At 41.5% G+C, this 27120-nt stretch overlaps 1 protein-coding gene and 2 long non-coding RNA genes across 3 annotated transcripts in view; 1 reads left to right on the forward strand and 2 right to left on the reverse strand.

The window, feature by feature from the left end:
* The window catches only part of LOC125723424 (stonustoxin subunit beta-like), a 248766-nt gene that overhangs the window by 170318 nt on the left and 51328 nt on the right, over positions 1 to 27120 (reverse strand). The window lies entirely within an intron of this gene.
* Positions 20362 to 20946, reverse strand: LOC125723446 (uncharacterized). The gene is made up of 3 exons (XR_007386903.1): positions 20907 to 20946; positions 20630 to 20707; positions 20362 to 20433 (listed from the first exon to the last, which is right to left on the reverse strand). It is a non-coding gene; the product is annotated as an uncharacterized LOC125723446 (long non-coding RNA).
* Positions 24078 to 26048, forward strand: LOC125723432 (uncharacterized). The gene is made up of 5 exons (XR_007386880.1): positions 24078 to 24204; positions 24734 to 24853; positions 25360 to 25535; positions 25612 to 25683; positions 25864 to 26048. It is a non-coding gene; the product is annotated as an uncharacterized LOC125723432 (long non-coding RNA).

Consider the following 27120-nt stretch of genomic DNA (forward strand, 5'->3'; position numbering starts at 1 on the left):
ACAAATACAGTAACTGTTATGATTAAGAATGAACGAACGTGGGATCAGTATATAACTAATACTTTCTGGTTAATTAATAAATTAAGTAAGAGTGTACTACTTCAGGGGCGGCATGGTGGTGCTCTCATGCCCGGTCGTACGATCCTCGTGTATGCCACGCCCCCTGATTACCCACGTGTGCTTCCCTGATCTTGCCCAGCTGTGTCCACTTATTTTCGCCCAATCTCATCTATTTCAGTCCATGTCTTGCCTTAATTTCTGGTCTGTCATTGATGTTAGTTAGTCTTAGTGCTGTCTGCTCCGTCCCGATCCCGAATAAATCCTCGTTTTCCCTGTACTCCGCCTGCTTCCTGCCCGCTTGTCAGCCTGTGCGCACTACCCGCTTTAACCAGCGAACTCTGACAGGTGCACTGGTTAGCTCTGTTGCCTCACACCTCTGGGACCCAGGTTCGAGTCTCCGCCTGGGTCACATGTGTGTGGAGTTTGCATGTTCTCCCCATGTCGTCGTGGGGTTTCCCCCCACAGTCCAAAAACATGCTGAGGCTAACTGGAGTTGCTAAATTGCCCGTAGGTGTGTGTGTGAGAGTGAATGGTGTGTGAGTGTGCCCTGCGACGGGTTGGCCCCTCATCCTGGGTTGTTCCCTGCTTTGTGCACATTGCTTCCGGGATAGGCTCCGGACCCCCTGCGACCCAGTAGGATAAGCGGTTTGGAAAATAGATGGATGGATGTACTACTACATTATTTGTGCCCCCTCAAGTAAAGTGTTGCTCCTAACTCATCTGGTCTTTTTATATGTTGTTAAAACATACTGAATTAATCCCTGCAAGAAATTCTTTGAGGGGGTTAGAGAGAAAATGCAGGAGACTGAATCCAGGACCTCAGCTATATCTTTTTTAAGTGTTTATGTGTAAACAGTCAAGACTTAACTATATGGGCTCATACTAAAATTAAAAATTCATGGCAAAGTGTTACTCCATTTTCAACAATATGAGCAGAGTATGCACAACCTTTTTATGTGAGACACAACTATATGCACTATATATTTGTGTTTCCCCTAGACTTCCTGAGACCTTAAATAGTGTGACATTTGCAATAGCGAAAGCCTTCGTTTTAAAGATGCCTTTTAAAGATCACATCTCCACCCACAAAGGTCTTTCATATTTCCTGCGAGCCTGCTCCAGTGGGCTCTTGGGCAGGCAATATTGTATGTTACAGACCAATAAAGGAGGATCACTGTTTGAGGGTACTATTATAGCACTTGAATTATATTACTTATTATCCTCAGTCTTGATAGAATGGTACACTTCATTGATAAGGACCTCCAGTGGTCTGTCAGTAAACCTACAGCTTGGACCACTACCTTAATTTCAAATCAGGTCAGGTCAGGTTGGGGAGATTGCACTGGAATAGGGTAGTAGGGACCTTGCGAGCTGGATCACCCTCAGGGAATCATGCCACATGGTCATAGTGCTGTACCTGACACTTACAATGCAGGTAACCTGACTCACGCGGGACTCCCTGAGCAACCACTCATTTGACACGAAGTCAAACCACTGGTACCCAAGGATTCTCCGAAGAGACACAGTACCAAAGGAGTCCAGTCTTCATCTCTGGTCACTGGATAACGTCCATGTCTAGCAGCCACACAGCAAAATAAGGAGCACCAGGAGTCTAAAGACCTTCACCGTCTTACAAAAATATCAGGAGTGCCACAGACCCCATTCCAGCGACTACATGACCCCCATGCTCTCCCAATCCATCTACTGACATGATAGGAAGAGGCACAAGAGACATGAATGTCACTGCTGAGGTAAGTGATCCTCTCAAGGTTGACATTCTCTCTTTTTCTGAACTACATTTCACTGTAAACAGTACATCTACTGTAGATTCCCATTCATATTCCATTACTGCTTCTCCAGTACAGGGAACTGCTGTGCTGGGAGCTTACAACAGGACCCAAGGTACCCAGAGTAATATACACACAGTCACAGTTCACACAGTCTGTTGATGGAAACTAGTGAACACAGAAAACTTGCAACATCATACTGATTTTTTGTCAGGGTCAGAACTGAACTCACAGCTCCGTAATTGTGGGGCCGTGGTGTTACTCACTGAGCAAAACAAGCTCATGTTTGCATGTCTGCAAAGACCCCTATGAAGAGAAACAGAGAGGACCCTGTACCTTTGCCAGGATTAGGGTTAACAGGGTCCTGCCCAGGGGCGAGTTTAGCCCATTTTTGGGGCTGCTTCAGCACCCCCAAAATGAATAAAAGCACCCCCAAGGATTTCTAAAGATTTCTAACTTTTTTTGACAGTTCATGCTGTTTATGTGAGACAGTATTAAAATATGAAAAATCATTCCGATGTAATATTTTAATAACTAGTATAGATACCCCCCCCCCCCCAGCCCCGAAAAATGGTTCGTTCCAGCTTCACTCTCCGCTACTCTGACTGGCTCCAGCGCTCCTGCCAGAGCAATGGTGGCTGAGACCCATTGCAGCAGTGGTGTGAGTACTTGGCTTAAAACAGGACATGTTAGCTGCATTTAACCTTCAGTAACTCTTTCTTTATATAGTTAGGTAGTAGGAGTCTGACCATGTCTCTTATTAGCTGAAAAACATTACCCTCACAGGTAAACTGCAGTGTTGAAAACACGTTTTCTGACGATGTTTGCTACCCTACAATCCGCCCTACTCTGTAGGAAAATCAGCAACATTTTGACCGTCCTGTTGCTCCCATTGAAATTTATATAGCCTAAATCTACAAACTTAAATTGCCAACCGTTTCACCAGTCCTCTTTGAAATGGAACGAGAGAAGCTGGTTATTTTTTCATGTTCCGAATATTAAACCTAAGGTAGCTAACTGACTGGATGCCCATTAACTTTATAACTTCTGGTGTGTGTGTGTGTGTGTGTGTGTGTGTATTTTGCACAGAAAGACAGCCAGGTTCATAATGGATATAAGGAAGTTTTTTTAAAAAAAGGACGGGCATTCAGGTAAAAGTAGAAGATCATGATCTGTCAATCAAGAATAATGTTGGATCAGTGTTTAAATAGTCATATATTTTATTAAATGTACACGTGGTTTGGTTATTTGCCTTTTGATTGAAAGTACACTGAGAGAAGAGTTTTTTTATTAGTGATGTCAATAGTATTTTTTTATATTAATGTAATTTCTTTATCTAATTGAATACAATCTATTTGTGTATGATTGTCAGTTCAAAGAGGGAGAGAGGAAAGAGCAGACAGTGAGGAGAAAGTACAAGGTCAGGAAGAACCAGGTAAGAAAACAAACAGGGAATAGTCAGTGACAGGTAAAGCAGAAACTGTTAAACTGACAGAAAAAGATCCTAATTTTACTCATACAATCTGGAAGTTGTGTTCTCTCTGTATTAAAGCTGCTATACAGAATCTGCAAAACAAACTGTGTTGAAGCAGTTTGTGCCTCTTTAACAATATTCCAACATAACATTATTATCATTAATTGGGCAGAATAAAATTAATGATATATTTTTTTGTGGTTCAGCCACAAATCTACAAAACCTCAGCCAATAGTAGGTAGGTCAACTTTTGGACCATCTAGTCTGTATGACTGCCGCAGTACGTGCCCCCCACATTTGCATTAAGTCAGAATGAGCATCCTAAGAACGTGAAAATTTAGCAGGTTGACATTGAAACAAGAAGAAAAGGGACGACAATGCTTAGTATATTCGAAATATGAATTTAGTATACTTTAGGTATTTTAATTCAAAGATTTGTACTTTTTTGATTGAATTGTACATGTTTGAAGTATTTTTATTTTCAAAAGATGCTTATAACTTTCCTCCAAGTACCGCAATGGGGAGCTCACGTACCAGGTACCACAGTTTGAGAATCATGATCTTATATCATTAGACTTCATTCTGAAATGTAATGGGGGGGATGCGGGGCCTGAAAGAGGCAGGGAAAAGTCTCATTGTGACGAGTAAAGTGTATCTTGCCTTGCTGGGCAGCTCCCTGGGTGCTCAGCACCCCCAAAGCTCTGAACCTAGAATCGCCCCTGCACTACAGTTTTGCAGTCTGTTCTGCCAAACAATGTATTAAAAAGTGTAGTGTTATACATGACACTGTAATTAATTCAAGAGATGTACAATCAAGTTATAATAGTGTGATTATCATAATCACACAAATATATGAATTCCTCCGATGCTGAATTAAACAACCCTTTATGCTGTCCCTTATGTGAATTAGTAAAAATTTCCACACCTTTTTCACTATAGCCAACCATTCTCTCCATAGTCATATGCAATTCCAATTCCCCCTTTTATTTATTTTATGGCAGACAGACAGCAGTGTTTCCCCTATCATTATATTAGGGTGCCCCCCCGCAGAAGGTCAAGTTCATGTTATTTAATTAAATTTTCTATATAGCGTCAGATCACAGCAGAAGTCATTTACTGTAAGGTTACCTTTACTATAGAAGAGCTCTATACATTGTCCTTTTAATAAACAGATTAAATAGCCTTTTGTTATTTATCTTATTTGCACAACAGCTTGTCATTTTTGTCTCTATACCAGAGGTGCCCAATACATCAATAGCGATCTACTGGTCGATCGCAAAGAGTGAGTAGATCGCATGACATAAAAAATAGAGGAAGGATGACGCGATCAACCGCGCCAGCTGCTGCAAAACTCCAGTAAGCAACCGAGTCGCCTCCAATTTATTTCTACTAAACTTAAGAGAGGGTATAAAACTGAATGAGGGAGCAGGACCAAGTACGAAGCCAATAACCTACCACTTCCATACGGAATGAAAGGAGGAGTATTTTTTCCCCACAAGGTCATATTCGAAGTGCGTTTGTTTCATCTGTCAGTCTACCATTGCTATTCCGAAGAAGGTAAATGTGGAGCGGCATTTTCGGACTGCTCATAAAAACTACGGCATTAACTTCCCTCCGAAAAGCGAGCTGAGAAAGAGAAAGGTGAAGGAACTAAAATCCCAGTTCAATTCAAAATTGCTTCATTTATGCCAAAGGGAAATTAATAATAATGATAAACAATATTAAATAATAACAATAATAATAACAACAACAATAAATAATAACGAATATCTATAAATATATAAATAACTATGTTTTGCATTTTTATAGATCATTTTGACTTGGTCATTCATAAGTAGCTCGCAAGCTGAAAAAGTGTGGACACCCCTGCTCTACACTTTCGCGCATGGCGGAGTTCCGTCCCGATGCGCGCTCACAGACACGTGCGCGCACACACAGGTGAGCACACTCCCACCAGCGGACAGAGAGCGCGCGTCAGAAAATATGTAGCGTCAGCCACCTGAAAAGCAGAGAAAAATATCTGAGTTTTTTAAAGGGTGATAAAGACGTTTCACAATGGAATTTTCTGCTTTAAACTATCACCATTTTATGCTATCAGCTATCATTTTTAAAGCCTAACAGTTAATATATTTTCAGCTCGAGCCAAACATCCGCAATAGGCTGCCAGGAGACCACCTTGTAGCTTTCGTTTCTGACTTTTATCAGAAACTTTTATCAAGTTTTTTCTGACTTGACCCATATCAAGAGGCTCTAGAAATGTTCTCTTTTTTCCCCTTGTCCTGTCTGGCAGCTTTAGCAGAATCATGGTCTGAATGCACTGCTGTGCCAAACATGCTTGCTTTACCATGAGGGGCTCTATAAACTCTGTATAGACCCCTCATGTTGATCTATTTCTTTTTATGTTAATTTAATTTATTTATTTCAGTTTCATCATGTAAAAACATTGCAGTGGGGGAGCTGGCCGTAGAGGAGGGACATATTAGGAGGGGAAAAAAGAAGGAAAAGGAGAAAAAAAGACAGGAAAAAAGAAAAAAAAAGAGTGATAGATTCAGAAAGGAATAAACAAAATTATAGCGTGCAGAAAGTAACACCACTATACAAGCATATAAAATCTTAGTGTGTGCTTGGATGGGTGCGTGCAAGTATATGTACATGTGTGCTCAATTGTGTAGGCGAGATGCAGGCTAGTGTGCGTGCCCACTCACTCAGAGGTAGAGTGTTGGATGCGTGTGGAGATGTATGAGACTGTATGTAGTGTAGGGGTGAGTATGACTGTTGAGAAACTAAGATGAATTTAAAATTGACGGGCGCTGCTGGTGAACAGCTCTCCTCCACATCACTCCCCCATCAAGACCCTGAATGTATATGGTCTGAGTAAAATTGGGGGGGGCAGCAGCACAGAGGCGAGTGATACCACCAGCCTCTGAGTAGTGCCCCCGGCCCCCAAGGCCCTGTGTGTATACTGGCATGTGATGACTAAAGTGCAATTAAAACAGGGGGAGGCAGAAGGCCGCACAGCACAGTGAGTAAGGCCACGTAAATGGCCCTCCCCACCGTAGTATGCACGGCATACACACCCCCCCCCCCCCCCCCTCCGCCGAGGCCCTACATGTGTGCGTGGCATATTGTGAATGAGGGGGGAGAGGGGCTGGGATTCATAAGGCCAGGGAGCAGATTGCTCACCCCCTGGCAAAAGAGAGCCAGCTAACCAGCTGGCTCAGTAGGCACCCCAGCCCCCCACCGCCATGCGGGAAGGAGCGGACCCGGGGCCCCCGGCGACCACACCCCAGGGCACTGCCAGCACCACCTGTGTATGCTTGTGTACACTTTGCTTGGCGTTGTGTACACTTTGTGTCATTATTTATGCTGTGCATTGAGCATATGGCAACATGGAGAAAATGGGAAGGTAACAGAAATGTAATGTAGAGAAAAAGTAGTGAGAAAACGTGGGAGGAGCCTTAAGTGAACTAAAACAGTGCAGGAGCCAAAGCAACATCGCAAAGTGACAACAGCAATCAACAGGGGAAAAACAAGGGACAAAAAGAAAGAGAGAAGAAAAGGATAATAATAATAATAATAATCATAATTATAATCATAATAATAAAAGAAGAGAGACGATGACAATGCCTTAAGCTCATTTGACCGGCAATTATTATTACATCTAGATCTCTTAGATAATCTATGGATTATTACATCAAGATTGTTAGTGTGGATACAGATCACCTGTTGCAGATTCAGAACAGCCAGGGGGTGGAATTCTGGTGGCAACAGAGCCATCCGTTGACGTACAGTTTGTCGACCGCAATGACAGCAAGGGAGCCTCCGTCGATGAATGTTTTCCGTATAGGAAACAGGATCTTCCTTTTTTCCACGATATCCTTGGGAAACTGGTCGTTGATACTAAGGTTCGTTCCTTTTAGTTCCCGGCCGCGGCTTTTATCCAGTTCTTTTTGTTTAAAGTGCTACAATTTGGCCACTATTGGTCTGGGTCTGCGTCCGTCGGGTCTCTTCCCTCCTAAGCAGTGAACTCGATGGAAGCTGATGGTTTTTCTGTGTCTAGTTATTTTGATCAGTCCTGTCTATTTCAGTCCATGTCTGGCCTGAGTTCATTGTCTGTCATTGATGTTAGTTGGCGTCTGATGTTTCCCGCACCTAGTTCATCCAATAAATCCCCGTTTCCCCGTCTTCCGCTTGCCTGCCTGCTTCTTGCCTGCTCGCCTGCCCGAACGGCCGCCCGCTTCACCCAGCGATCGCGACCAACCCTGACAGCATGTTTCATGGCTTCACTGCATTTCCCTCCACAATGATCATCTAACTGATGAAGTTGAAGACAGAGCTAAAAATTAGTTAAATCATGACTTCAAGAGTTATCCAAGGGACAAGAGATTCTGAAAAATCAGAGATGGAACTACTGGTTGGGCTAGTCATTGCCTCCTTTTTCTAAATGAAGTTTCAAACTACTTAATTAATGTATGTAAATCTGTTTTATAATGTTTAAACGAAAAGCTTTTTAATGGATTTGCATCTCATATATCCTACAGTGTGCTTGCACATTTGATTCCTCCTTGATTCAGGTGAAACAGAAAATAACTGGCAAGAGAGACAGAGAGAAACTTCTGGGAAGATTTGTTGTCCAAAGTTGAACTGAGTGTCCAAACCCTTTTGGATGTCAAATTTCATCTAGGTTCATCTAAATCACCCATTACCCACTGTAATCCTTTCAATACCAACCTCTGTAGACGTCACACAGCATCACTGCCAACAAAATAAGAGGGTTATAGTTAAATTAGATAAAGGAATTTTGTGTAAAATTTGCCAATCCGGGTTTTCAGCACCATGGACAGCAACCTACTGTTGCTTAAAGGTGCATTATCATGCTCACTTTCAGTTTAAAATTGTATTTTTAGGCTCTACTAGAATAGAGTTTGCATGCTTCAGTGTTCCAAAATCACATATTATTTCTCATTAATGCACATCTCTATTCACCCTCTGTCTAATCCCACCCCCAATGAGTCCAGTGTGGTTTGATTGGTCAGCTTACCCTTCATTCCCCTGTCTTGCAGTCGGCAGACGGATCCTTGCAGGTAGACAGCCAATAAGGACTGTGTTATGAAGAGACCTCATCATGTTGTGAAAGTAAGGGCTGGAATTCCAATGAGGTGTTTTAGGCAGATGAGAGAAGAGTGGTTTCTGTGGTGAGTGTTACTCCCTTTGCTATGTACTTTGCGTCTTAAGACTTTGCAGACTGTTTACATGCACCTGCAGCCATATAACACACTAATAGAAATGGAAAAGCATAATAGGTCACATTTAGTGAGTGTTATACCAGTTTCCAGTACATTATTTTATATGTAAATCTCTTTTGATGTTGACCAGAAGGTATGTGATATCTTTCTCCCCTTACCCCTTATCAGATAAGTAAGAGCTGCTGTCAGCTGAGACAAGCTGCTGTGATTCATTTCAATTCAATTCAATATTACTTCTGTCGCGCATTTTCACATTATATTGTCTCAAAGCACTTTACCTCATCCCTGCCCAAAGCCCCGAGAGAGCAAGCCAGTGGCAAGGAAAAACTCCCTAGAAGGAAGAAACCTTGGGAGGAACCAGACTCACAGGGGAAGCCCATCCTCCAAGTGCCGGAACAGGAAGTGATATGAGCAAAATAGCAAGGTCCCAATTCACACTGTCTATATTTTAAGATTTGAGTCTCAAAGTGGACAGGTGATGGCAGGCAGGTGCTGGTGCTGCTTCCGATGACAGGAGGAACTGTGGTACAGCAACAGGGCATAAAGGAGAGACGTTACAGGCTGAGAAAAAAGTGGGCTGTCCTGATTTCATGTCTTTCATCAAGATGGTCACTGATTGGTGGGCTTTGAGGGGGAGCTGTGATCTGAAAACCACAACCATTTACATTTTATTTTGAAATATTTGTAAAATATAAATTCAATCAGAATATTTCAATAAATCAAAATAATGAGAAATATAGAATTTTTAATAATTAATAAGCAATGCAATAAGATTTTTACTTTCACTAATGAATAAACCAATTTTAATCTTTGACCAGCAGGTGGCAGCAAAGCACGTGTGAAGAAGAGGCCATCAGCAGTACAAAGCACCGGCTGTACAGGTTCCCAGCAGACAATCCAAACCTCCTTGATTAACTGACTCTCATGGTATGACTAGACAGACTGAGCAGGGCTGCGTGAAAGAGGCCTCACTGCAGTTAGCATAACCATTTATTTTACAGCTCTTCTGTCTCATTCTACTCCATAAAGGTCACATCCCCCTTCCAGCTTCCTCTGACGCAAGGAGATTCATGCACAAATAAGTAGCTAGAGCCATTTATTTTTCTACTGATTAATCTATCAATTATTTTAATGATTGGTCGATCAATCTAAGCAATTAATTTTCCTGCAGAAAATCACATTGAGCGTGTAATTTAAGTTTAATTTTGACAACAACAAGCTGTATGTCACTGCAGGGCTATAGAGAATAACTACTCCAATAATTACATAGTGATATTGAAGAAAGACATGTCATGGACTACGTCACGGAAGCCTTAATGCATATATCAAGAAAATGGTGTGTATATACAAAATGGTACTTCAATACGTATTATATCTGTTTACGTGATAAAGACCTAAATATATAAGCTATTTGATGTAGATATGTGACTCATGTTTGAGAAAAACGCAATAACAGGAATGACCGACATATAGTGCCAAACAGATAAGGTGCAAAGACAGAACTCGTAGTACAAACAAAGTAAACGTAGTGCACTATGTAGGGTGGGTTGAAAATTCGTCTGCACTTTGCAGCTTACCTTGCGTTGACTCTTTTTAGTACAGTTCCCACAACGGTGGTGGAATTATAAGGGGCTGGTCATCAGGGGGCATGGATTTTGTGGCAGTTTCTTTATTGTCCATATCAAACTGAGCACAGAAGCGCTTAAGATAGTCGGCGTTGCTGGTGGAGGGAGCTGCATTTGTGGGTTTCTATTCTGTAATGGCTTGAATGTCCTGTGTATTAAGACGAACTCGCGGACTAATACGTCGCCCACATAACATAGAATGAATAAGAGTTGTTTACTGTCCGCCTGTTACTGTAATATTCTGGGAAGTTGTGATTGTTCAACTCCACTACGCACGGTTAGGAACAACTCCAACTTCACCTAGGAGAAATATGTAGTCTAACAAAACGCCGTTTAAAGAAAGTAGCTTACCTGGCGAAATTGCAAAAAACATATAATCGGGGTATATCCAACAAAAAGCAGTTTTTAAAAACCTAGCCTACATGGCGAAATTGAATTACTTTCTGGACCAACAAACGCAACCAGGCATGAACATTATGCACCTTCCTAGTCTTGATGTATGTCGTCAGACGGATGAGGACGTTAGGGAGCCTTTAGATCCTACCCATAATGCACTACAGTTTTATGCAAATTACTCAAACGGAAAACCATTAAATCCAAAAGGAGCAGCTTAGGTTGACTTCAAAACATTACTATGTATTATATTTTAAGTTTGTTGTAGTGATTTTACAGAATTTCTTTACTAAAACGTACACCATACGTCCACCACAATAAGAATGTATACAACAAATGACAGATATATAAGATTAAAAGTTAAAGCTTGAGGAAAAACAAGGTTGCTTTACCAGTCAAGAGCTTCGGGGAAGTGATATCAGTATAGTAAGTGTACTTTGAAGGTACAGAAATGGACTTTGAGGAACATCCCGAAGAGACAAACAGCATTAATATACCATCAATGGCACAGAAATGTTCCTCAGAGTCCAATTAACTACAACTAGGAGTACAATTGGAAGACCCTTGAGGGTTTGGCCTCAGTGAGAAGCAAAGGTACAAATTTTTAGTGTAAAAAGTGTACTTGGGCCTGCAGTATCATAAAACAAAGAGCTACTGCACACTGCCGCACATCAGCTGAGCCTAACCTGAGCCTTCATACGGTCTGGGTCTTTGCCGTGTATATAAGTGTCTGCCTTCAGCACACTCTCCAGCTCATCACTGAGGTCAGTGTTAAGTGGGCACAGAATGCTGCAGCTGCTATGAATAAGGCCCATCAGCACCTTTACTCCCTTAGCTGTCTGAGGGAGGCCTGGATGTTACCTGCAGTTCTGGCAAGCAGGTCCATCCTCACAAGCAGCATAACCTCCTGGCAACTCCTTCTGTCTTTTTCGGTTTGAACTGTGTCTACTTCTTCCCACTTTGTCTATTGCGTGATGCGATAGCCGGCTGCAAACTCGCCATCAACCACCAGGGGGCAATCAGACCATGCATGCTAATATTAACCATGGTTTCCTCTTTGTGGGCCGTAAGGGGTGATACGCGGGCATGGCTGGTGACCCCAGTTTGGCCCAGCCAAGGGGTGCAGCTGTCCCTGCCACGGCTCGCTTGTAAGCACGATGAGAAAATCCTGAATTTCTTCTCTATTTTTTTTTTGTTTAACCAAAAGGTCTTTTTTTTTTTTGCAAACCAGTATACAATTACTGCCCACATTTTTGCTATGCATGTGTATTTTCATGAGAATATACATTTTTTATATCTGTGTGTAAGTTTTTTCATTGTCAATTTTTGATTTTAGGTTTTGTTTATAGTTCTGCTAAATTGTGCAGTTTTCCAAGAATTGTGTGTAACCAGTTGAGCAAAACTGTAAAGATAAGAACGTAGGACGAGGGCATAACTTTGGCTGGAACATTAGAGGTGTTGAGGTCTCCACCCATTACAGGAGAAAAATTATTATTGGGGCGGGTTGTATTAGCCGATTTTGATATATTCCCCCCCCCCCTCCATAATTTACAGTTTAAAGACATGGAATCGCAGCTAAAAACACACCATTATTGATTCTGGAATTGCTCTAATCCATACTAAATGTAATTACAAATAATGAAACTTCAAACAATAAAATGATAGTAAGATAATTTATTGTGCGAGTTTACAAAATGTAGGCTGCACATCAGGGTCTCTCCTTTTCTCCAGATGTCCACAGCTGCTGTGACGTATGAGAATGAATGTTGACGTATGAGATCCTGAGATTGGGCCGCTGCTCCAAGGATGAGTGGCAGGAGGCTTTTCCCAGGAACTGCAGGATGGAGATGCCTGAGGATTTGTTCTGGAGCGAAGACAGAAAGAGAATAAGGGAAGAAACAGAGACTGTGGGGAGAAAAAGACTGCAGAAGCAGTTAAAGTTGTACAGATGAAGTGTACAAAATGCCCTTGAAGTCTCGGTCTACGAGGGATCCTGTGCTTAACAAAAATAGACAATAAATTAATTCTAATTAATCTTAAGCCGTATCATTTCTATCTGTTTATGAGTTAAAACACCTAAAATCAACTTACCTGGTGATTTTGTAACTTCCGAATCCAAAGTAAAATAATACTGATTAAATCTAAATGCATCCTGTTACTTGGGGAAAAATAAATAGATTCAATAAGATACTAACTCTGGACGTTAAAACAAAAACAACTGGGATTTATCTGGGATAAATATAATTTTAAGGGTGTTCAATACATTTTTCCTGCATATGGTCCCTTCACTTGTATATTGATTTAGACATCCATCCATCCATCCATCCATTTTCCAAACCGCTTATCCTACTGGGTCGCGGGGGGTTCCGGAGCCTATCCCGGAAGCAATGAGCACGAGGCAGGGAACAACCCAGGATGGGGGGCCAACCCATCGCAGGGCACACTCACTCACCATTCACTCACACATGCACTCCTACGGGCAATTTAGCAACTCCAATTAGCCTCAGCATGTTTTTGGACTGTGGGGGGAAACCGGAGTACTCGGAGGAAACCCCACGACGACATGGGGAGAACATGCAAACTCCACACACATGTGACCCAGGCGGAGACTCGAACCCGAGTCCCAGAGGTGTTAGGCAACAGTCCTAACCACTGCACCACCATGCCGCCCCCTACTTACGATTCGTAAATTATTTATTGATTTGAAACTTTCTTTTACAAACTATACATATAGTTGTTTGCCCTGATTGCCTTTGTAATTCTATTCACTCGTAAATGACTACACATCTCAATGTACCTCTCCAATGTGACGTTGTAGGTAAACTAATCGTTTAATCGTAGTTCTAAATTCTTTTATTTGCAATAAACTTTTTTGTAGAATTTGATCATTTTCCTGAGCACACCTGGTGAGTTATTGCAGTACACTAGTTGAAAAGCTGAAACCTCTTGCGAAAAAGCTGGCATACTGGATATGCATACTAGATACTACACTGACAAATAGTACGCAGTATATATACTGGTTACAGTATGCCTTACGCTGTATGCGGTACACGATTTGAAAACAGCCACTGTCTCCCTTGACACATTAAATATCTTTTTCAGTTCTTAAGATTAATGCATCAATCAATTTCCCTCTTTCAAACTGTCAGTTGCTTCAAATTGCTTTGAAGACTCAGATATTGTTGTCAGACCACATTTATTTTTAGCTGAAACATACTTCTGACATGCAACCTATTATGATCCACCACCAGGCCCAGAGAGGCTAATCGGGAGATTCGGGAGATTTCCCAGTGGGCCGCTTGACTTTTGGGCCGGTTGGAAATAAAATTATTCGATTTCACAGTCCTCGCATTAGTGAATCTGAAACAGTAGCAGATACCATCCACTTCTACAGCTGACATCGCATGCTTTCTATAACGATAGATTACTGTACAAGGGTGCTACCACCTGAGGGAGTTCTCCCCTTCCCAATCCTTCAGGTTAGTCACGGCCAATAGTCCGACTTTGAGCCTAGAAATTGTATGATTTAGTAAAATTGCAGTTAACGTAACAATATGGAAAAGAAGAGATCAGGAGGGGCTGAAAAGGTCAGGCTAAGAAAAAAAAGAGCGTTGGAGGAGGATGCAGCGAAATGTGCCAAAATCACAGAGATTTTTTCAAAAGAATGAAAAGAACTGGGAACAGGTAAATGTTGCAGGTAAACCTGCAGCAAAATATTAAACCAATTCAAATATTAGTGCATTTCTATGGCTTATCATGACAGATCAATGTGTTCACAAATGTAATTTTAAGAAAAATATACATATAAAAATCTAAAGCACAATCTAAGGATGCAGTAAAATGACCATTTAACCATTTTGAAGTTTCTGACCAGCAGAACCCTGTCAGTCAGTGTTCTGCCAAGAATGAGGGACTGATTAGCAGTGAGGATGCCAGGCTGGCTGAGAGGTCTGCTATTAAATATGAATTAAAGTTACTTAATATACTCATACACACACACAAGTGATAAATGGATTCCATATGAAATTCAGATATTCAGAAGTCGATGAGATTTACAGTTTAGATTCAGAGGTAAACTACACAGAGGTGTAATAGTGAAATTAAAAGACTGATAAGTCAAATGTTTTTGTACAGCATATTTCAGGCACAAACACATTGTGTTGTATATGAAAAGATATTTTGACACTTTCAATCACTCACTGACTCCGGAGCACTTGGAGGCCTTTGTGCTAACGTGCACAGAGAAGGAAATCCTTATGTTTATAGATGAGACAGTAATAAAGACCCAGATAGCAAAATTATGCTGGCTCTGATGTGGGCCACATACTGTAGTTTCTTCTGGCCCACAACCCGCCTGGGTCCTCAGCCCAGAATTGGCGTTTGTACAGCATCCTCACTTATTTTCAAAAGCTGGCCCAGATCTGGCTCACATACCGCACAACAATCATAATGAGAGTCTGGCCCAAGTGTGGCACAGGCACTACAGAATGACTTATTCTTTAAGGTACGGTCCAGATCTGGCCCCATACTGCACACCAGTCAGAATGGGGGTGTGGCCCAGACACTACAAAATGACGTTTTCTTAAAGGTACAGTACGGATCTGATTTCCCCCCCCCAGATCTGGGCCTTATGTAAGATATCATATTGTAAAGTAGCTTGGCCCAGGTCTGACCCACGTATTATGTAACGGTACAGCACAGAGCTGGCTGAAGTAATGATCAAACTACAAATTGCAGTACTTCAAATTACATAGAACTACACTTAGCGTTACAGTGAAGAAAAAGCAAAACAATACGTTTTCAGTTGGTTTTATTTTTTAAACATCAGTCAAATTCAGAAAATTCAGAACAGCAAAGCACATGGTAAGAAAAATATTTCACAAAATTGAAAATTTTGCTTTTTTTTTCATCCTAAATTTTAATGAATATTAGAAACAAAATGAATGACTAGTGTGTGAATATTAGCATAGACACATCTGGCACACATACTGGTGGGTGAAAGTGGGTGGGTGGTTGATTGAACAAGAGAGACATTTTATGAGTCTATTTTTTGCAGCCGTTTTCTGCCGCCCTCTCGATCTAAAGCAAGCTGCAGCCATCTTTTCATGACAGATTCCACATCATCATGCATCATTGCTTTGGACATCAGTGGATTTTTTCGAACTGCAGCTAAAATGGCAGAAAGTAACAGATATGTCTCAAAATACATACAATATTGAGATTTTAAAACAAATTTATGCCAGTTTAAAAATAATCCATGAATAGACATTGGTTTTAAGATGTATCTTTTCAATGCAGCAACATTGAAATATGTAAATTTAGTTTTTCAACATATCCAAAAATTCACCTAGTATTAAACTCTCATTTATTTAAAGATTTTTATACTTGGTGACAAAACAGTTAAGCACCCAGTTGGAGTGGTGGAAATAAATCTGCACATGGTGAAAGGTCATGTGACTATCACAATGATTATATCATACATTCAAATCAGGCCGTTATTTCTGGGTGCTTAACTTGCTTTTGTCACTGAGTTTATAGATGTTAAGTTATTAGCAATGTTAAGTCATATTTTATGGAACACCATTGTCACGCCCCGTGACAGAATGACAGACCACAAAAAGAAGCGGAGAGGGAGGAAGAAGCTCCCACAAGAGCCGATCTATCTCGGCGCCTGCTCGCTCTCCAGGCTTTGGCTTCCGGCGGAGGACGAGAGGGAGGTACCCGCCCTACCTCCAGCCCGGAGGCTGACCACACGCGACCCCGATCCCGCGTGGAAGTACTGGTTCTCCAGTGAGGACGAGGACGAGGAGCCCTTCCTCTACCCTTACCCGGAGCCGGAAGCCTTTCTTCCACCGTCCGTTTTCACGGACATCGCGCCGCCTCCCGCAACCGCCAGGCGCCAGCGAGGGAGACGGAGGAGAACGGCGATCGCCAGTACGGAGGACCTCCCTCCGTTGCTGCCGGCGGACCCCGCTCCCGTGCGGCCGCCGCTGCCTGTGCAGCCGCCTTCGTTGCCGCCGCTGCCTGCGCAGACGCCTTCGTTGCCGCCATTGCCGGCGGACCCCGCTCCCGTGCAGCCGCCATTGCCGGCGGACCCCGCTCCCGTGCAGCCGCCATTGCCGGCGGACCCTGCTCCCGAGCAGCCGCCATTGCCGGCGGACCCCGCTCCCGAGCAGCCGCCACCTGCGCAGCCGCCTGCGCAGCCGCCTTCGCTGCCCCCACTGCAGCAACCTGCAGCTCCCGGGCTGGCGCCCCCACTGCAGCCCGCTCCTGTTCCTGACCGCGCTCCTGTTCCTGACCGTCGCCTGCGGGTCCCTCTCCGGTGCCTCGTCGCCCTGCCTCGCTCCCCCCTCCGGTGCCTGGTCGGTCGCCTGGGGGCTCCCCGACGGCGGCTCCTCGGTCGCCTGCGGGGCCCCTACCTGCGGCCCGTCGGAGGACGTCGCCGCCTGCAGCGGCTCCCCCCCTCGCCGTGCCTTCGCCCTGGCCCCTTCCAGCTCCCTCGTCCCCTTCCCTGGTGCTCCCTCCCTGGCCCCTCCGCGGGTCCCTCGCCCTGTCTCCTCAGCCCCTTCTCGGTCCCCTCCGGCTCCGGCCGCCTGCGGCCCCTCCGGCTGCCTCCCGTCGCCCGCTGGGGCTCCCCTTCCTTCCTCCTCCTTCTCTCCCTTCTTTCCTGTCTCTGTCCCGCCTGTCTTTGTTCCTCCTCCTGCCTTTGTCCCGCCGTCCTCTGTTCCTGGTCCCTTTGTTCTGCCCCGCTCTGTTCCTGGTTTCCCGTCGTTCCCTCCCGTCACTCCCGCTCCTTTTGTTCCGCCTGTTCCCTCTGTTTCTCCCTTCCTGGTCTGTTTGTCCGCTTTTCCTGTCCTGTGTCAGGTCTTGTCTTGGCTTCTGCCTTTGTGTCAGTTTTGCCTGTCTGTCTTGTTCCCTGTCCCTCGTTGATGGTTTTGGTTCTTGTTTTTCAGGTTTTGGTTCCCTGGTCTCGTCCCGTCCTTCGCCTCCTCCCGGGCGCGCCCGGTGCAGCGCGCCATTGGGGGGGGGTTCTGTCACGCCCGGCTCGTCCGCTCCTCCTGTGTGCCACGCCCCCTGCTTACCCAGGTGTGTTTCCCGAATTGTACCCAGCTGTTTCCGTTTGCTGTCATTCAGTCTCGTGTATTTAAGTCCTGGTCTCCCCAGTTTGCTTTGTCTGTCATTGATGTTAGTTGGCGTTCCATGTCTCCTGCTTCCTGTTTCCTGATTAAACCCTCGTTAATCCCCGTATTCCGCTTGCCTGCTCCTTCCACGCTCCTTACCCGCACGATCGCCGCTCTGCCCGCGATCGCTGCCCACGTCCCGTGACAACCATAATACTCAAAATTAAATAAGTAAATGTATATGTGTATATAAATACATACATAAATATCTCAATAAATAAAATAATTACGTCCTCCAAAGCTTTTCAAAGTATTTCCTATATCTGCTAGGCTGAATAATGGATCACATGGGATTAGCAAATCACAAGCTCAGTCCCGCCTGTCACGATCGGGTACAAGCAGGCAGGCGATCGTGCGGGTAAGGCATGCAAGGAGCAAGCAGACAGGCAAAGACGGGGCAAAACGGGAGTTTAATTGGGAAGCGCGGATGGGGAAACATCTCACGCATACAAACATCAATGACGGACAAGGGAAACCGGGGAGACCAGGACTTAAATACACAGGACTAATCAAAGTAACTAGACAAAGCTGGAGACAATCAGGGAAATACACGTGGGTAATCAGGGGGCGTGGCACACACGAGGAGCGGACGAGCCGGGCATGACACCGCCCCCCTCAAAGTGATTGAAAGAGTGCACCATTATTCAGAAATACATCATTGTGAAGTCTAACTTTATTGTGAAATAGAATTTAAATTATGTAAGCAATCACTTTTGCATATTATGAAATGTAATTCCATTTATTGAACTGTTAAATAAAATGACACATTTAATTAATTATTGAAATATTTATTTCCAAATATATGACCCGTCGCCACAAAATGAGTCTGAAGATAGAACTGCACCCATAAGACTCATTTCGTGGTGATGGGTTACATTTATTTGTTTATTTGAGTGTTCTGGTGTTCCATATATTTTATCCTTCTCAACGACCACCTTGTCCAGCTAATGACCCATATGATGTTTGCATATACATTTACCAATCATCACATCCTTCAATCGCAGTGCTGCAAATGATGTCTTCCCATTCAACCCCTTCCAATTCATGTTTCTAGCAAGGCTATTGGAAATCGTTTTCCTCATTAGCCGCCAGACTGCATCCTTTATGTCACACCCTCCAATAAGACTTAAGTGATTCATCTACGAGAGACACACCAAAACATTTAGTCACAAATCACCAAAACTTTATGACTGATGGAACAAGACACATTCACTTTGCATTTAAAAAAAAAAAGTTAATCATAAAGTCCGAAAGTGGCTGTTAAACTTTAAAATAGTGACCACAGAAAGTGGTATTCCCCCCTAAGATATATAAAAACCTACCAATCTCTCTTTGAATTCTCCATTACTAAGTTGTACTTCCACGTTTTGTAGTGCTTCTATATCATGCACTGGCAGAAGCCCTTCTTCAATTTCACAATCCTGGGTGTTTTTCCGTGCTTCAAGAAGACGCAAAATAAATGTCTGTTGCTCAAGGATCATTTCTTGCTTTGTTAGGACTTCCCGAATTAGTGCTGAAACACATAAAGAGGCATTTGCAATGTTATGGTAAGTTTGATTTATAGCAAGATTTTATCAGATATTGACAATGAGAATTATTTTTCCAGTAGTCATACCAGGTGATATTTGCCAGTGTCAGCTGCCTGCTAGTGTTTACCTTGTGATGTGATATTTAGTCAAATCATAAACCCTACTCTTTACTTTATAAAGTAACATTAAATGTCCTGACCAAGTTTTGAAGGTATTCTCATGTATCTGAATCCTTTGCAAAGATACAGACAGCAACTGGTAAGAGAGTCAACAGGGTGCTAACCAATGAAATATTTACCGACACATGAAATCCACACTGGAAACACAAGAAAAGAATGAACAATCAGTACATATACTGTGCATGTATAAATGCATGTATAAAAACTATTTCCACTGAAAAAAAAATCTATATAAATTATTAAATTACACATTTATGGAACTTACCTTCAGATGAAGTTTGATTGCTCCAAACTCTTGGTGGCTGTTGTAATGATTGTTGCTGGGTAAATGAATTAGCCCAACCTTGAGGAAATTGGGGTACTAGAGAGAAGAGGAAAAAGACCAGAAGATATTTTTAATGTATATTATTTTTGATTGATCCACATCAGTCAACTGCATGGCTAATGTTTTATTATTAGAAAGCTGCTACATTCAGTTATTGTAGAAGACCGACTGATTAGCTTTTTACAAGCTTTTTACTAGCTATTACAATGGTTGCAATCCAATCAATGTACGTCAACCTCAGAAACCCAATATACAACTTGCCATCAATGACAACCATGATGTAAATATTATTATTTCAGGAACTCTCAAACACGTTTACCACTTCCACAATGCAAATTTAGTGATTTCTATACTTTCAGAATTAAAACCAGCAATTAGAAAAGTGTGTACTGCAGAGAATACCCACTAGTGTTATATTTATACTTAGAACAAGGTTCAGGAATGAGTACCAATGCAGTGTAGAAATGGCAACCAATGTAGAAATATTAATATATTTTTACTGACAGTGGCTACCCTTAAAAAACTTTCATTTCTAATAGGAAATTGCTCAGGTGTTACTTGCCTTCAGCAGGAGTCCTTTGTAGCTGTGATGGGGGTGTCCAGGTTTTTGCATGGTCTTGGTGAAACTGATTAACTAAAGGCAAAAACAATGGCCCTGTTACACAGCGTCAGCGACGGCAAATGAAAAGGTAACGTCACAGGACAATAAATGCTCCTTCTAATATAACACTGGCTAATTATGCTATTTTAAACACCAAATTTTAGTTTTCAGATAACAATAATCCTTTTGAGAAGTAACATTCATAAATAACGAAATATATGAATATTACCTTCAGATGGTATCCAGGACTTCTGAACTTTTGAAGGCTCTGGATGAGGTGGTGGTGAGGAAAACAAGTCTGCACGGTCTTAAGAACAAAGCACAAGGGGGGATGACAATTCCATAACTTAAATGACATAATGAACTGGTGGCAATTCTTCAATGTATAATAATCAAAAAAATCTGCTTAAGAAAATAAACAGAAAAGCAGGGGGAAATGCATCTGCATATGGCAAGTGCCGAGCCATACAGAATCTTGTACTGGTCACTAAACTCCTGTTACTGACTTTTGTTTAGGTCATGCTCTCCACATAGGGCATCAGTAGGTTGCCACATCATTTCCAGAGGGAGAGGTGGATTCTTCAGCCAGGGAATAGTACTGCGACTTCCAGTATTAGCAGTCTGCAAGGGTGTTAAAATTTTAACTTGGCTGATTGGTGGGGCCTCAGGTACACGTCTGTCACTCTGCTGCAGTCCTGCTTCTTCTTCACTCTCACTTGAAGCACCATTAGTGGCATCTAGAAGTCTGTTACTTGGCCTTAAGAAAAAAAAAAAACATTTTGAAGATCAACATTATAAAACATATGAAATAAATAAACCATTCTTTCTTGAAGCAATTAAAAAATTAAGAAACATAAATACTGAAAGACGCATACATGCATTTTTCTCCTTTTCTTTTTCCCAGACTCTTCAGCTTCTGACTGGAGGTCAGAACGCTGTTCAGCTTCCCGTAATTTCCGTCTCCCTTCCTCATAACTCTCTGTTATAAACATCACTCTGACTTCCCACTGTATCCAGCTGTGCTCTGGAGTGACCTGATGCTTAATTGCTGAATCCAACTGCTTTCCTTTATAGGGGGGACAGTGGCAGACACCATCTTTCACCCACACACCAGGGACCAGTTCTACCTCATTTGTCTCCTTAAACTCCACAATTTTGAACATAGCTGTTGATGATAATAAACAAAATATACTCAGTGACAAAAAAAGTTAAGCACCCAGACGGAGTGGTGGAAATGAATCTGGACGTGGTGAAAGGTCATGTGACTGTATTGCAATGATTATAATATCAGATCACACAGACAACAGAGTTGGCAGAATAGGCACACTGCTGGTCCCATGGCTGGTCTGCACATGTACCAAATCACATCCAAATCAGACCATTACTTATATGTACTGTAACTTCAGACCACATCCTCTCCATTGTTTTGCCAAAGGTTTTTAAAATGCCAAAATAATAGTAATGACCACCGGCTACATTCTGCACACAATACAGGATTTTTGTTTTGAGTAGGGTCCTGGCATCCTTGGGTAGATATGGGTGGTGTATTCTGAGAATTCCCAGAAGGGCAGACAAAGCAACTAAAGATACACCAAACCTGACAGCCCAGTCACTCAGTGCGCCCATCAATGACAAACTGCTCATATCACCCCCTGCATAAGCACTCTCAGATTCCCCTGAGGTCTCCCCCTCACTCTCTGATTGACTGGGATAGAAAGGATAGGCTTGATCTACACTGGTATCACCGATTGTATGATAACCTTCCATCACAGTCTCAGTGCCCTCTGTATTCTCACTCATAAGCGATACTAAAAACATGTTCACTTTTTTCACAGCTGTTTTCCTAACCTTACGTCTATCCATATTTAAAGTACCTTATATGGTGTGTGGGTTACTTCTGTGCACTCTGGGAAGAAAAGGAAATATGAGGGGAAATAAAACACATTTGCCTTTAGATATTTTAATATATTTACCTGATTGGATTCAGATACAAAAATATGTGGATCGCTTATCTCTACACAAATGAATCTAATCAGTCCTACACTACTACCATACTGTATTTGAGGACAGTTTTGTGTCAAGATTCAGTGTGGCTGGCTATGTGATCCTGCAATGCCATACTGGGAAGTGATATAAATTCCATGTTTGCAAAAACCATTCTACCTCCTCACTGACAACTGCAACTACAGGTATCCCCCGTTTAATGTCTGCATTACGTTCTGTAAAACAGGACGTTAGACTATTTAGACGTTGATCGAATATTACCATAATCATTTAGAAAATATAGTAATGTATACATAAGTAATTCACATAAAAATTCGCAACAATTAATAATTAAGTAAAATATGGTTAACTGGAGTTCATTACAGTGCTATAGAGTGCAGTGTCTGTACTGGTCACCTAACGCCTGCCCGCGCGTTTTAAAACAGCGGCTGTTAAAACGCAGATATAAATTTTTATTGCAATTTTTTGGCTACGGTTGTTAACGCGAATACCTGTTCTAAGAGCTACACTTCAGCCTTAATAATTTTTTATTGTATATATTAATCTTAATCCATATATCCCAAGATAACGGTATATTGTTGGTTATTAGTTTAGTTGTAGATTTTCTAACGTTTCGAGGCCGATAGAATACTTTTGCCTCGACACCAGGCCAGGGTTCCCAGCCTAGTCCTTAATATTACATATTACGTTTCTCATTCTATTAAGGTGACAAATCCGAGATACATCGAAAACTGTGATATTTGGATATACGTTTATCATGACGTGATTTTTTCATAATGTTGGAGCCCTACATATATACAGGGCGGCGCTTAAGCAATGTACTAGCCCCGATAAATCACACTTAGTTGTAATCGGACGTACATATTTTTGTACTCGCCGGTGGTTGTGATTATACTCGCCTCAGGTACGTGGGCCACGGCAATTATTTCAGTTATATCGTATGATAAATTCATATTAATATGTTGAAATAAAATACTTACCGGTCCAGTCATGCGACAAAGATAGAATGAGCGCAAACTGCAATTTCAGGACATCTTGGCGGACTTTATAGCCAATCAGGATACTGGAAAATTAAGCTTATGACCAATGTCCCTGCGCTCCGTTTCATTCAAGGGTACTTAAGCGCACCGGGAAAACGGCGCTAAAACAGCAAACCGGCAACAGACATATTTCAATCTATATATAATTTTCAAATGTATTTCTGCCCATTTATCGTTTACCTATAGTTTAACTAGTCCCAGTTTTTTACATTGCAGTTTGAATATATATTTAAATGTATGAATATTTCGTTTATATGTTCCTGAAAGAATGGAAAATTAAGCATATATGAAGACAAATTGACAATGTGTAAAAAAAAATAATGTAGAGAAAATAGTCATTGCAATATTTTTACAGCGCTAAACAGTACAATTAAATTAGAGAAAACCGTCCACCTGTGAGTCAAGAACTGGCATTGTTTTCCCCCCTTGTAAAAAATATTCAGGGGAGTTAGGTCAAGAATATCAATGGTATTAACAGGAAACACAAATACGCTGGATTTAAAGGAACCTATAAGGAATGGGAAGTCTGATACATATTTCACCTAGGCAGATGCCGGGGCATGTATAAAACTGACTGCCAACCGCTGAGAAAAGAGGAAATGTAGGAAAATTAGATTCGTTGAGCGCCGGTGTTCTATAAATTCATCCTACCCGTGAATCCGTCCTACTTACGCTCACCGCGCATGTGCTTCTGAATATTTTTCCACTTTTGCGGAACGCCCATAAATCCGTGCTGCTCTTGTGGTTAACGTTACCTGCGGTGAGTATATAAAGATATATATTTATTTTTTCTTGTTTGTCAGATTTTATGGTAACGTTTTCTTGTTTGAGTGATTTTATGTTAACTTTGATTGTATGTTAACTGTAACAGTTTATGAATATACTATTAGTATATTTTAAGACAGAACACATGTATAACGTTATTTTTTATGCTAACCTGTAGTAGCTTGTCCTAGTCGTACACGTTGTACACATTTTTACCGTTTGTGTGGATTTATTTTATATTGTTTTCGCTACACAAATAATTACTAACAATTGAACTAGCTACCTAACTAGTTTTCATGGCAGCGAAAACACCTAGACTCTAAAAATCAATGCACCAAAGACAATCAAATGATCCTTAAGTGTTCATATGATTCTGTAGATAATAGGAAGGTTAAGTAAAACTTAATTTTAATGGTCATGACAATTTTTTTACTTTGTGGACACTCAGATTAGTTTGTATTTATTGCTAAATTGCCCATTGATTTTTTTTTTCATTATCACTAATTCATCTTTTTTCTTTATAGAAATGGAGAATAAATGGACAGAGATTTATGATTTTCTTTCTGTGGGATCATACCCATCTGGATTCGAGAAAGCACAAAAGCAAAATTTAAGAAGATATGCCTCAAAATTTACTCTAAAGGGTATGTTTGTTTTTTTTACTAATTACTTTTTTTTAATAAAAGTAATATATAGCACTATATGTCAAACCATTACAAAACAAAAACAAGAAATTACTTGTAACATGCACATCAGCTACAGAATTAGTCAAACAATTGAATATTTTTAATAATAGCCAATATTATGTTTTTTTTAATGTTCTTTATGTAGATGGAGAACTCATTCCTCAGGGGTCAGGGGAACCAGGGGCCCATCCCAGGGAAAACAGGGCTGGGTACAATGGTACAATCCATCACAGGGCACAATTACACTCACATTCACACACTATTATCAGTTTGGCCACCAGTCAGGCTACAATGCATGTGACTATAGGAGAAAACCATAGCACTTTGAGTAAACCCACCAAACACAGGGACAACATGCAAACTCTGCACACAGAGCCCCAGGTGGGGAATTGAACCTGCAGTCGTGAACCCCTTGCCCCCGTTTTAACCATGTCCCTATAACCAATGTTACTGTGCAAACCTAGATGGAGAACTTCAATATGGAACAAGGAGAGTGATCAAAACAAAAGAGGAGGCCAGGTCAATCTTCAGTGAGTTCCATTCATCACCTTTGGGAGGGCACACCGGGATCAACAAGACACGGAATGCCATATGTTCCAGATTCTACTGGTATGGCATGTCAGTGGACATTGAAAACTGGGTATGTATGAGTTGATGTATTTTCTTCAAATGAATGTGAAGACTCTACAGGCATGAAATGTTTTTATATCCTTTAGATCTTGGAATGTGATGAGTGCCAAAAGGTAGGGAGGCCTTTGACAGCTGTACAGACACTGGAGTGTATTAAGGTAATCCATAAAAATTTTTTAGAGACATTAAGATGCTAAATGGCTATAAATAAATGCATGCAGTATGTATATACAGTTCATACTCCAATCTCTACATGTACTTTTACAAATTTCAAATTGTATTTACTAGTATTTACCCCAAGAGTAAATACACACAAACATAGCGTGTTTTTGTTATAGGTGTCTGCTGTGTGGGAGCTGGTTGGAATAGATTTGACTGGACCATTGCCTAAAACCACTGATGGCTACCAGTATATCCTTACAGCGACAGATTACTTCTCTAAATGGGTTGAAGCATTTCCTTTGAAAGGAAAGTCTGCAACTGAAGTTGGAAGGCATCTCTGTTCCATGATTTACAGACACGGATGTCCGAAAAGATCTGTCAGATCAAGGAAGAGAATTTGTCAATGAAGTAATGAAGTAATGAATTTCTTTCTTTGTTTATTTAAAAATTTATTTATTTAGTATTTAATAACTTTGTTTTTCTTTTAAAGCTCAACCGCAGCCTGTGTGAGATGTTGCACATTGAGAGAAGTGTAACTGCAGCCTACCATCCACAAACAAATGGACTGGATGAAAAAACAAACGACAATATAAAACGGTTGGTGTTTTATTTTTTTTGGATGTTTTATTTTTTGTGTGTTGTGACCAGATTTGTTATATTTACTAATTTTATTATTTTTTTATTTTAAATTATCTGTTAAGACCCTCTGTTATTGTTTTTGCCAAAAACATGCAAAAACATATTGATGGCTCAGATGACAGCACCCCTCCCCCTAACAAAAAGAACACAGGCACCACAGGCAAAATACCAACACAGGACAAAAACCCTATATCAAAGAGAACACCCCAAGAAGAAGGTCTTGTCTTGTAACTACAAAGCTCCCAGTTGGCCAGTTTGGCCCTGTCCAGTTGGCCAGTTTGGCCCTGTCCAGTTGGCCAGTTTGGCCCTGTCCAGTTGGCCAGTTTGGCCCTGTCCAGTTAGTCAGTATAGCCCAGTCCAGCGTTTTGTGTGTAACATTTACTTTTTACCTGTTTGACCAGTTGGTCACAAGTTTGTTGCTTGAATTACAGATGGGTGAACAAAATAACAGCATGATCAGATAACTATACACAAAATAGTTAATCTCTAAACAATGCCAAAAATATGTTTATGTATAAACAGTTTTAAAAATTAGGAAAGGGTGAGCAACCCAACTGACTATTTAGTCCACCCTCTGTATATTACATGTTTTATGTTTGCATGAGTTCAGTTTGTCTGCTTCATTACAAATTCTTTAGATATTTCTTGCTTTTGACTTGGTCTGATGGACCTCTTTATTGTAACACTAACTGTTTTACATTTGCTTTTTAGTGATGATGCTTTGGGCTGCAAAGGACACTGGGAGGGTTGAAGCAGTTGTTGGCCCATACAAACTGTATGATCATTCTTTTCGC

This window comes from Brienomyrus brachyistius, unplaced genomic scaffold (genome assembly GCF_023856365.1).
Source record: "Brienomyrus brachyistius isolate T26 unplaced genomic scaffold, BBRACH_0.4 scaffold48, whole genome shotgun sequence".
NCBI classification, from domain to species: Eukaryota; Metazoa; Chordata; class Actinopteri; order Osteoglossiformes; family Mormyridae; genus Brienomyrus; species Brienomyrus brachyistius.